General features: G+C 51.9%; 1 long non-coding RNA gene across 1 annotated transcript; it reads right to left on the bottom strand.

The window, feature by feature from the left end:
- Positions 1–382: 382 nt before the first annotated feature.
- LOC144676910 (uncharacterized) lies at positions 383–10,879 on the bottom strand. The gene is made up of 3 exons (XR_013575448.1): positions 10,752–10,879; positions 1,269–1,363; positions 383–583 (listed from the first exon to the last, which is right to left on the bottom strand). It is a non-coding gene; the product is annotated as an uncharacterized LOC144676910 (long non-coding RNA).
- Positions 10,880–11,305: the final 426 nt, after the last annotated feature.

Genomic DNA, 11,305 nt, shown 5'->3' with positions numbered 1-11,305 from the left:
ATAATTTCTGTATCTATATCTTCCTTCAATTCCCCACCCCCCCCCCCGACCTCCATGTGGCCCTTGGCGGTGCCCAGGAAAGCCATTACCATTGGTGGTGCTCGCTCCTTGCCCCTGTTTCCAGTGGCCAGTTGGTAAATTGGATTCGTGAGTTCCAATGGGTCTGTACACTTATATTACATACCTCCCCAGTAGCTCCTGCCTATCTGCCCACAACCCTTTGGATAGTGCCTTCGCCAGTGCCTTCACCAGTGCCCGCTGGCATTGATGCTGGTAGTGAATTCCCCATTCATTCACAAGCCCGAGCCAAACTATCAGCTGTACCAGCACCAACATATATGATGCAATCCTCACCCATGGGTGTATCTCCAACGCTGCTACCCCAGTCCCAGAGCCTCCACGTCGTGTTCCAGCTGCTGCAACTCTCGGCATATCTGATGGAACCGCTCCACTGCCCCTCAGGCCTCCTTCCACACTCCCATCAGTTCCTCTGGTATTTGGGGAATGGTGACCCCATCGTGCTCCAGATACCTCGTCAGTCCTTCCATGATGTTGATCTGTTCCTTCAGTGGAGGAAGGTGTTCTAGTACATGAGTCACAAAAAGTTAGTATGCAGATACAGCAAGTAATTAAGAAGGCTAATGGAATGCTTGAACATGAAAGTAAGGATGTTATGCTTCAGTTATACAGGGCTTTGGTGAGACCGCACCTCGAATACTGTGTGCAGTTTTGGTCTCCTTATTTAAGGAAGGATGTAAAAACATTGGAGGTGGTTCAAAGGAGGTTTACTAGATTGCTACCTGGAATGAGCGGGTTGTCTTATGAGGAAAGGTTGGACAGACTGATTGAAGTATATAAGGTCCTGAACGGCCTTGAGAAGGTGGTCGTAAAAAAGGATGTTTCCTCTTGTGGGTGAGTCCAGAATTAGGGGGCACTGTTTTAAAATTAGGGGTCACTCTTTTAGGACAGAGATGAGGAGAAATTTTTTCTCTTGTGCGACTTTGGAACTCTCTGCCTCAGGAGGCGATGGAGGGTCATTGAATATTTTTATGACAGAGGTAGATAGATTCTTGTTAGGCAAGGGAATCTAAGGTTATCGGGATTAGATGGGAATGTGGAAATCGAAACATAAGAAGATCAGCCATGATCTTATTGAATGGCGGAGCAGGCTCGAGAGGCCGAATGGTCCACTCCTGTTCCTTTTTCTTATGTTCTTATGATGCAAGTATGTTATTGGCATTAGTCCGATGGTCGTGGGGAGTTCCGGCCTGAAGCAGAAGCTGGTGTCTTTGATGGGCCAGAGCGAGGGAGCAGGTCATTCAACAGCGGCCGTAGTGGTCTGGCAATGCCCGGCTCCCGATGCCTGGAAAGCAATGTGTGATATAACTCTCTAGTTTTGTCCCCATGCCACACAGAGTTCTACCTGCCTTATATTTAGTATCACTGATAGCATTTCATGCTGTACATTTTCAAACAGGATTTTATCGGTGCCCCTTAAAACTAACCTGCTCTGTGGCCCTACTCATGTTGTTGGGCATTTTGGGGGTTCGTTAGAAGCAGTAATAACAGGTGCCCTTCAGGGTCCTGGTTGTTGGTATACGTGTTGTGGTTGCGTGCTTCTTGTCCCAGCACATCACCCACCTGGGACACCCTGAGGTAAAGCCCTGGGGCAGGTCAAGTCCGAACCCATCGGTATATCTGCAGGTGGTTGAATATTACCCCTTACGATGCACAGGGAGGCCAACTGGAACCTCCCATAGCGCTGGGGCCATCCATACAAAACTGACCGTCCACCCTCCTCCCTCATCTGCCCCAGCGAAGGTCCTGGTACCTCGAGCACACCCTGTACATATCCGCTCCCCTTCACTCACCTCCAAATGCCCCAGCCTAACGGCACATATTTCATCCTGGGGTAAATCATTTGGGGTGAGTCACCCATGTCTGTATTTGCACGTTTGACTTCTGGGCGCCACAAACTATCCCATAGGTTCCGGTGAAGATCAGCATCCTCAGTGTGATCACCCTGTGGATAGTGAGCAGAGGCGGATTTCCCAGCCATCACTGCTTGGTCCTTATTCAGTTCTTTACACCTTTTAAGTTGCAGCCACTGCTTCCATCTGCTGTGCCTCTCACACCTGCACAAGCATAGGTATCACTGCTGAGGAACAATCTCATATGGTCCATCTCGGCGCTACCTTGACCATCACTTATCCTGGGTCCTCGCCCTGCTCTGCTCCAGTTCTAAGTCCTCGATTAACAGTCTGTCTCTGACCTCCTGTCTGACACATTCCCTTCACAAAGCTCTCAGCCCGCTCCCTGCCTGGGCCCATACCCTCCGTCCCAGTGCATGTCCCATCATTGCTCACCCTGTCATCAGCTCGAATGGTGTCAATCCCATAGCCCTAAGTCTCCTTGGGATACTGGGCAACCTGTCCGCCCATCCCTTCCCACCCTTGGCTATGGCCTTGGCTGACAATGTCTTATGTGCCCGTTTCATCTGTTCTGCCATTCCCAAAATCTGCGGGTGGTATGGGATGTGAAATTTCTGTTTTATCCCCATCCAAGTGTGCACTTATTTGATAACCTTGCCTGTGAAATGTGTCCTTTGATCAGTATCTATTTGCAAGGGGCACCCCACTCAGGCGAATATGCAACTCACCTGTTGGCCGGACAGTCCCTAATGGTGAAGACCTGAAGCCAGCTCATAAATTGATCTATTACGAGTAAACAATGTCCCTTGCCTCTGCTGGGGGCAACGGTCCTATAAGGTCCACTTGGGGGTGTTCCCAGGGACCCTCTGGCAGCGGTTGATGGGATCCTTTTACCTTTATGGCCTTCTCTGTGTGATACTGGGCACACACGATACACCTCCTGCTCCATGCCGGGCCACCACCAGTATTGTTCAAGATGTGCGATCATGGCAGGGCATCCTGAGTGCTGATATCCATGTTAGAGCTGGACTATGGCCCGTCGTATGCACTCGGGTGTTACCACTCACTCATCCTTTCTTCACATCCCATCCTTCCCCTCAACCGCACCGGCTTTATTCCATTCATCTCTCTCCTGCCAGCTGCTATCCGCTCGCACCACCTATAGAAACATAGAAACTAGGAGCAGGAGTAGGCCATTCGGCCCTACGAGCCTGCTCCACCATTCATTATGATCATGGCTGATCATCCAATTCAATAGCCTGCTCCCGCTTTCTTCCCATACCCTTTGATCCCTTTCGCCCCAAGAGCTATATCTAACTCATTCTTGAAAACATACAATGTTTTGGCTTCAAACAACTTTGTGGTAGCGAATTCCACAGGCTCACCACTCTCTGTGTCCTCAGACTGTGACCCCTGGTTCTGGACTTCCCCACCATCGGGAATATCCTTCCTGCATCTACCCTGTTAGAATTTTATAGGTTTCTATGAGATCCCCCCTCATTCTTCTGAACTCCATCGAATATAATCCTAACCTACTCAATCCCTCCTCATATGTCAGTCCCGCCATCCCAGGAATAAGTCTGATAAACCTTTGCTACACTCCCTCTATAGCAAGAACATCCTTCCTCAGGTAAGACCAAAACTGCACACAATATTCCAGGTGTGGTCTCACCAAGACCCTGTATAATTGCAGCAAAACCTCTCTGCTCCTGTACTCGAATCCTCTCACTATGAAGGCATTTGCCTTCTTTACCACCTGCTGCACCTGTATGCTTACCTTCAGCGACTGGTGTATGAGGACACCCAGGTCTCGTTGCACATTCCCCTCTCTCAATTTATAGCCATTCAGATAATAATCTGCCTTCCTGTTTTTCCTACCAAAGTGGATAACCTCACATTTATCCACATTTTATTGCATCTGCCATGCATTTGCCCACTCACTCAGCTTGTCCAAATCACCCTGAAGCATCTCTGCATCCTCCTCACAGCTCACCCTCCTGCTGTGGAGATATTACATTTAGCTCCCTCATCTAAATCATTAATATATATTGTGAACAGCTGAGTTCCAAACACCGATCCCTGTGGTACCCCACTAGTCACTGCCTGCCATTCGGAAAAAGACCCATTTATTCCTACTCTTTGTTTCCTGTCTGTCAACCAGTTTTCTATTCATCTCAATACACTACCCCAATCCCATACGCTTTAATTTTACACGCTAGTCTCTTATGTGGGACTTTGTCGAAAGCCTTCTGAAAGTCCAAATAAACCACATCCACTGGCTCCCCCTCATCAGCTCTACTAGTTACATTCTCGAAAAATTCCAGTAGATTTGTCAAGTATGATTTCCCTTTCGTAAATCCATGCTGACTCTGTCCGATTCTGCCACTGTTTTCCAAGTGCTCAGTTATTAAATCTTTTATAATGGACTCTAGAATTTTCCCCACTACCGATGTCAGGCTGACTGATCTATGATTCCCTGTTTTCTCTCTACCTCCCTTTTTAAATAGTGGGGTTACATTAGCTACCCTCCAATCTGTAGGAACTGTTCCAGAGTCTATAGAATCTCGGAAGATGACCACCAATGCATCCACTATTTCTAGGGCCACTTCCTTAAGTACTCTGGGATGTAGATTATCAGGCCCTGGGGATTTATCGGCCCTCAATCTCATCAATTTCTCCAACACCATTTCCCTACTAATACTGATTTCTTTCAGTTCCTCCCTCTCCCTAAACCCTGTGTTCCCCAACATTTCTGGTATGTTATTTGTGTCCTCCTTTGTGAAGACAGAACCAAAGTATGTGTTTAGCTGGTCAGCCATTTCTTTGTTCCCCATTATAAATTCCCCTGTTTCAGACAGTAAGGGACCTACAGTGCTGTTAGGGAGGGCGTTCTAGGATTTTGATCCAGCATCAGTGAAGGAACGGCGATATATTTCCAAGTCAGGATGGTGATTGACTTGGAGGGGAACTTCCAGGTGGTGGTGTTCCCATCTATCTGCTGTCCTTGTCCTTCTAGATGGTAGCGGTTGTGGGTTTGGAAGATGCTGTCTCAGGATCCTTGGTGAATTCCTGCAATGCATCTTGTAGATGGTACACACTGCTGCAACTGTGCGTCAGTGGTGGAGGGAGTGAATGTTTATGGATGTAGTGCCAATCAAGTGGGCTGCTTTGTCCTGAATGGTGTCAACCTTCTTGAATGTTGTGGGAGCTGCATTCATCCAGGTAAGTGGGGAGTATTCCAACACACTCCTGAGTTGTGCCTTGTAGATGGTGGACAGGCTTTGGGGAGTCAGGAGGTGAGTTACTCACCACAGGATTCCTAGCCTCTGACCTACAGCCACAGTGTTTATATGGCTAGTCCAGTTCAGTTTCCAGTCAATGGTAACCCCCCAGGATGTTGATAGTGGGGGATTCAGTGATGGTAATACCATTGAACATCAAGGGGCGATGGTTGGATTCTCTCTTGTTGGAGATGGTCATTGCCTGACACTTGTGTGGCGCGAATGTTACTTGCCACTTGTCAGCCCAAGCCTGGATATTGTCCAGGTCTTGCTGCATATGGACATGAACTGCTTCAGTATCTGAGGAGTCGCAAATGGTGCTGAACATTGTGCAATCATCAGCAAACATCCCCACTCCTGACGTTATGATGGAAGGAAGGTCATTGATGAAGCAGCTGAAGATGGTTGGGCCGAGGACACTACCCTGAGGAACTCCTGCAGTGATGTCCTGGAGCTGAGATGATTGATCTCCAACAAACACAACCATCTTTCTTTATGCTAGGTATGGCTCCATGGAGTGGAGAGTTTTCCCCTGATTCCCATTGACTCCAGTTTTGCTAGGGCTCCTTGATGCCACACTCGGTCAAATGCTGCCTTGATGTCAAGGGCAGTCACCCTCACCTCACCTCGGGAGTTCAGCTCTTTATTCCATGTTTGAACTAAGGCTGGAATGAGGTCAGGAGCTGAGTGGTCCTGGCGGAATCTAAACTGGGCGTCAGTGAGCAGGTTATTGCGAAGCAAGTGCCACTTGATAGCATTGTTTATGACCCCTTCCATCACTTTACTGATGATCAAGAGTAGACTGATAGGGCATGATTGGCCGGGTTGAATTTGTCCTGCTTTTTGTGTACAGGACATACCTGGGCAATTTTGCATATAGCCGGGTAGGTGCCAGTGTTGTAGCTGTACTGGAACAGCTTGACTAGGGGCGCAGCAAGTTCTGAAGCACAAGTCTTCAGTACTATTGCCAGAATGTTGTCAGGGCCCATAGCTTTTGCAGTATCCAGTGCCTTCAGCTGTTTTTTGATATCACGTTGAGTGAATTGAATTAGCTGAAGACTGGCATCTGTGATGCTGAGGACCTCCGGAATCGGCCGAGAGGCAGCCTTATCTTTTGCACTGATATGCTGGGCTCCCCCGTCATTGAGGATGGGGATATTTGTGGAGCCTCCTCCTCCAGTGAGTTGTTTCATTGTCCACCACCAATCATGATTGGATGTGGCAGGACTGCAGAGTTTAGATCTGATCCGTTAGTTGTGGGATCGCTTTGCTCTGTCTATCACTTGCTGCTTATGCTGTTTGGCACACAAGTAGCCCTGTGTTATAGCTTCACCAGGTTGACACCTCATTTTTAGGTATGCCTGGTGCTGCTCCTGGCATGCCCTCCTGCACTCTTCATTGAACCAGGGTTGATCCCCTGGCTTGATGGTAATGGTAGAATGGGGGATATGCCGGGCCATGAGGTCACAGATTGTGTTTGAGTACAATTCTGATGCTGCTGATGGCCCACAGCACCTCATGGATGCCCAGTCTTGAGTTGCTAAATCTGTTTGAAATCTATCCCACTTAGCACAGTGGTAGTGCCACACAACACAATGGAGGGCATCCTCAATGAAGGCGGGACTTCGTCTCCACAAGGACTGTGTGGTGGTCACTCCTACCGGTATTGTCATGGACAGATGCACCTGCAGCAGGCAGGTTGGTGAGGATGAGGTCAAGTATGTTTTTCCCTCTTGTTGATTCCCTCACCACCTGCTGCAGACCCAGTCTAGCAGTTATGTCATTTAGGACTTGGCCAGCTCGGTCAGTAGTGGTGCCACTGAGCCACTCTTGGTGATGGACATTGAACAGCTCTACCCAGAGTACATTCTGCACCCTTACCACCCTCAGTGTTGCTCAACACGGAGGAGCTCTGATTCATCAGCTGAGGGAGGGCAGCACATGGTAATCAGCAGGAGGTTTCCTAGCCCATGTTTGACCTGATGCCACGAGACTTCATGAGGTCCAGAGTTGATGTTGAGGACACACAGGGCAACTCTCTCCTGACTGTAAACCACTGTGCCGCCACCTCAGCTGGTCTGCCAGTGGGACAGAACATACCCAGGGATGGTGATGGTGGTGTCTGGGACATTATCTGTAAGGTAAGATTCCGTGAGGACCGCTATGTCAGGCTGTTGCTTGTCTACTCTGCGAGACAGCTCTCCCCATTGTGGCACTAGCCCCCACAGGTTAGTAAGGAGGTCTTTGCAAGGTCAACAGGGCTAAGTTTGCTGTTGTCATTTCCGGTGCCTGAGTCAATGCCGGGTGGTCCGTCCAGTTTCATTCCTTTTTTGAGACTTTGTCATGGTTTTATACAACTGAGTGGCTTGCTGGGTCGTTTCAGAGTTAGCCACATTGCTGTGGGTCTGGTGTCACGTGTAGGCCCAGACCAGGTAAGGACGACAAATTTCATTCCCTAAAGGGCATTTTTACATCAATTGACAATGGTTTCATGGTCATCATTTGACTTTTAATTCCAGGTTTTTATTGAATCCAAATTCCAGCATCTGCCGTGGTGGGATTCAAACCCGGACCCCCAGAACATTCCCCTGGGTCTCTAGATCACCAGTCCAGCAAGTGTCGGTGTATATATTCACGGCCTTGCCTTCTCCTAACTTCAAAGCTTCACTGAGGGCTGTTAACTCCGCTACTTGGGCAGGGCAGACAGTTCCCCAGGAAGGGTTCCTTTCACTGGGATATCTCCTTCCACATCTACCACCGCCCACCCTGGTTCTGGGGCAGCCGGCCACATATCGACGTGACCCACCCGTGAACGAGGTGAGGTCTACCTCGCTCCAGGGATCCTCAAGGATACCACACCAGGGTCTGCGATGTCTGGGTCTCCCCCACACTCACCCGGTATCTAAGCAGCTTCAGCGGCGCTGCTGCCAAATCCCCCATTAGCTGCACCGACTTGTCTCTGGGCAACAGCCGCTCCCGGGTCTGTACATTCCGGCCTCACCCCATCCCCCTGAGCCTGGTGACCAGGGCGCTGTGCGCCCTGCGGTCCTTATTAGTGAACAGATGGAGGGGCTGCCCCATTTGGGGTAGAGCCAGGGTGGGGGCACATGTGAGTGCTCGGGGGCACATCTGCCTCTTCCTACTCCCCACCCCCCCTCACCCTGCCCCCCACTCAACGGGGTCCAGGGCTGCTCAGCCCCTGTTCACCGGGCTCTGCGCTGGGGCGGCCCATCTCTGTGAAGCCTGCAATAAAATTGCAGCATTAATTAAAAAGCCCCCGGACTACCCCACCTCCCAACCCCTCACCACCAACCCCCCCTCCCAACCCCTCACCACCCCCCCACCCCTCACCCCCCCAACCCCTCACCACCCCCCCACCCCTCACCCCCCCAACCCCTCACCCCCCCAACCCCTCACACCCCCCACCCCTCACTCATCCGCCAACCCCGCTCACCGCCCTCTCACCCCCAACCCCACTCACCCCCCAACCCCACTCACCCCCCCATCACCCCCTCTCACCCCCACCCACCCCTCAACCCCCACCCACCCCTCAACCCCTCTCACCCCCACTCACCCCTCAACCCCCACCCACTCTCACCCCCTCTCACCCCCCTCACCCCCACTCTCCCCTCCTCACCCCCACCCCCTCTCCCACCCCACCCCTCTCACACCCCCACCCCTCACCCCTCAACCACCCCTCACCCCTCAACCACCCCTCACACCCACCCCTTCTCACCCCCCCTCACCCCCAACCCCTCTCACCCCCCATCACCCCTTCTCACCCCTTCTCATCCCCCATCACCTCACCCCCTCTCACCCCCACCCCCTCACTTACCCTCCCTTACCCTCCCTCACCCCCCACCCCTCCACTTACCCTCCCTCACCCCCCACCCCTCCACTTACCCTCCCTCACCCCCCCACCCCTCCCCCTTTTACCCTCCCTCACCCCCCCACCCCTTACCCTTCCTCACCCCCCAACACTCACCCCCTCCCCCTCTACCCCTCTTATCCTCCCTCACGCTCCCCACACCTCACCTCCTCTCACCCCCACCCCTCTTACCCTCCCTCACCACCCCCCCCTCTCTCACCCCCCACCCCCCCTCTCTCCCCCTACCCCACACGTTGGCCGGGCGAGGCATCTTATCAACAGCCTCCTTCCGATCCCCTGTGTGGCGGAGGTGAGAAGTGAATGGTCCACATTATGTCGGATTCTGCTGCTCCCAGGACACCACCCATGGCCCAGGGGAATATCCGGCCCCTGTGACACCCGGTCCACGTGTATTGGGTCATCCAAGGTGAAGGCGAGTTTCTGCCAGTCTCAGCAGGGTATCGCCCAGGGGCCATTGGCTGTGTCCAGTCCTGTGGATACCTGGTGTCTGGGGGCTGGGCTCTTCCCAATGGGGGAAGCTCCCGGGGCTACTCCATTCAGGGCAGTGCGGCTGACCGGGAGTCGGCAGGGCCGGGTGGGGTTTCTTCACTCGGCCGCCCTGGGGAGGTTGGTGCCGGGCGTGGTGGGGTCTCAGGAACCCCCCCCCCCGTGTTAATGGGCTATGATCGCTTGGCGGGTCTCAGCTTTTATTGGGTGATGTGTGGCTGCCTGTCCCGGGCCCGCACTTCGGGAACACGCCGGCCACTCACACCCACCCCACCTTGTTGTTGACCATTTGGCCCGTTTATCTCCCCGTCCTTCTTTGACCAGTTGTTTAAATGTCTATTTTTTTCCCGCGCCACTAATTTAAACCCAACTGCGCCCGACACTATGTTGCTCATCTCTAACCCCAGGGACCACAGGGTCTGGGCAGTTTGGAGCGGACCAGGTCCTGAGCCTGTGGAATGTCCCATCATTTCCTCTGGCTTATCCCGGAGTTGGGTGTTTGGTCTGCTTGTGCCTCGGGCTGTTTGTAGGCAGCTCTTGGCCATCACTCGTTTCTCAGCCGGAGTGAAGGGCACACGTTCCTCGAGTTGCCTCTAACACCCTGTCCCTGCTGCTGTGTTATGGGTGCCATTGGCACACAATCCCCCCCCACCCTTGGGTGGTAAAGTGGGACTTGGCCCATTAGACATGGGGAGGGTTCCCCCCACCCACCCAATGTCACTGTCACATGGCGCGACTTCCCCGTCTAGACCAACCTCTCCAAGTCCTTTCTACCTGGACCCATGAACCGTGGCTCCTCCTGTCGGTAAATTCCCGGATCGATCTTCTCAATTCCAAATAACTCATCACAATCACTATCCCTCATCTTCCCTGTCCTTGTTCGGGGTGTCCCACTTGGCGGATCCCCCAATTCCAGCTCCTCTCCAACATCATCTGTTACTCTCTCTTACCCACCCAAAATGTAGCTATTGACCCCCTCGGGCCCCCAGCTAAAGTTGTCGTTATCAGACATGTCCCTGACCACCACTTCATGTGGCTTCTCCTTATATTAAAGCCGTCCTTTGCTCCTGGCCTCTGCCCTGCAGTGATTCTCACCCCTATCAATCCGCGGCTCTGGCTCTACCCCCTCCCGGCTTAACCCACCTGGCGCTTTCGTGCGTTAACCCTTTGACTTGCCTCCAAATTTGCTCTCAGTGGTCCGTGCGTCCGGCCGCCAGACTAACGCCCTATCCTATGGGTGGTAAATAAAGGACTGGAATAACTGGAGCACAGAGGGCCATAAATACAAAATCTGAAATAAAAACAGAAAATGCTCAAAATGGAAGTCTGAGAAACAGGAAAGAGAGATATTAAATTATTTAAAGTCGTTGAACTCAAATGTTGAGTTCAGAAGTTTGCAAAGTGTCTAATCAAAAGGGTTAGGGTGGATCAGGGTATCACAGGATTGAGGTGTGTAAAATTATAAGGGGCATAGATAGGTTAGAGAGGAAGGAACTTTCCCCCTTGGTGGAGGGATCAATAACCAGGGGGGCAGAGATTTAAGGTAAGGGGCAGGAGGTTTAGAGGGGATGTGAGGGAGGATTTTTTCACCCAGAGGGTGGTGGGAATCTGGAGCTCACTGCCTGAAAGGGTGGTAGAGACAGAAACCCTCATAACATTTAAGAAGTACTTGGATGTGTCGGTGAGATGCCATGGCATACAAGGCTATGGGCCTAGTG

This window comes from Cetorhinus maximus, unplaced genomic scaffold, assembly GCF_964194155.1.
Source record: "Cetorhinus maximus unplaced genomic scaffold, sCetMax3.hap1.1 HAP1_SCAFFOLD_2070, whole genome shotgun sequence".
Lineage (NCBI taxonomy): Eukaryota > Metazoa > Chordata > Chondrichthyes > Lamniformes > Cetorhinidae > Cetorhinus > Cetorhinus maximus.
Note: the sequence above shows the minus strand (reverse complement) of the source record. Positions and strands in the feature narration are given on the sequence as shown.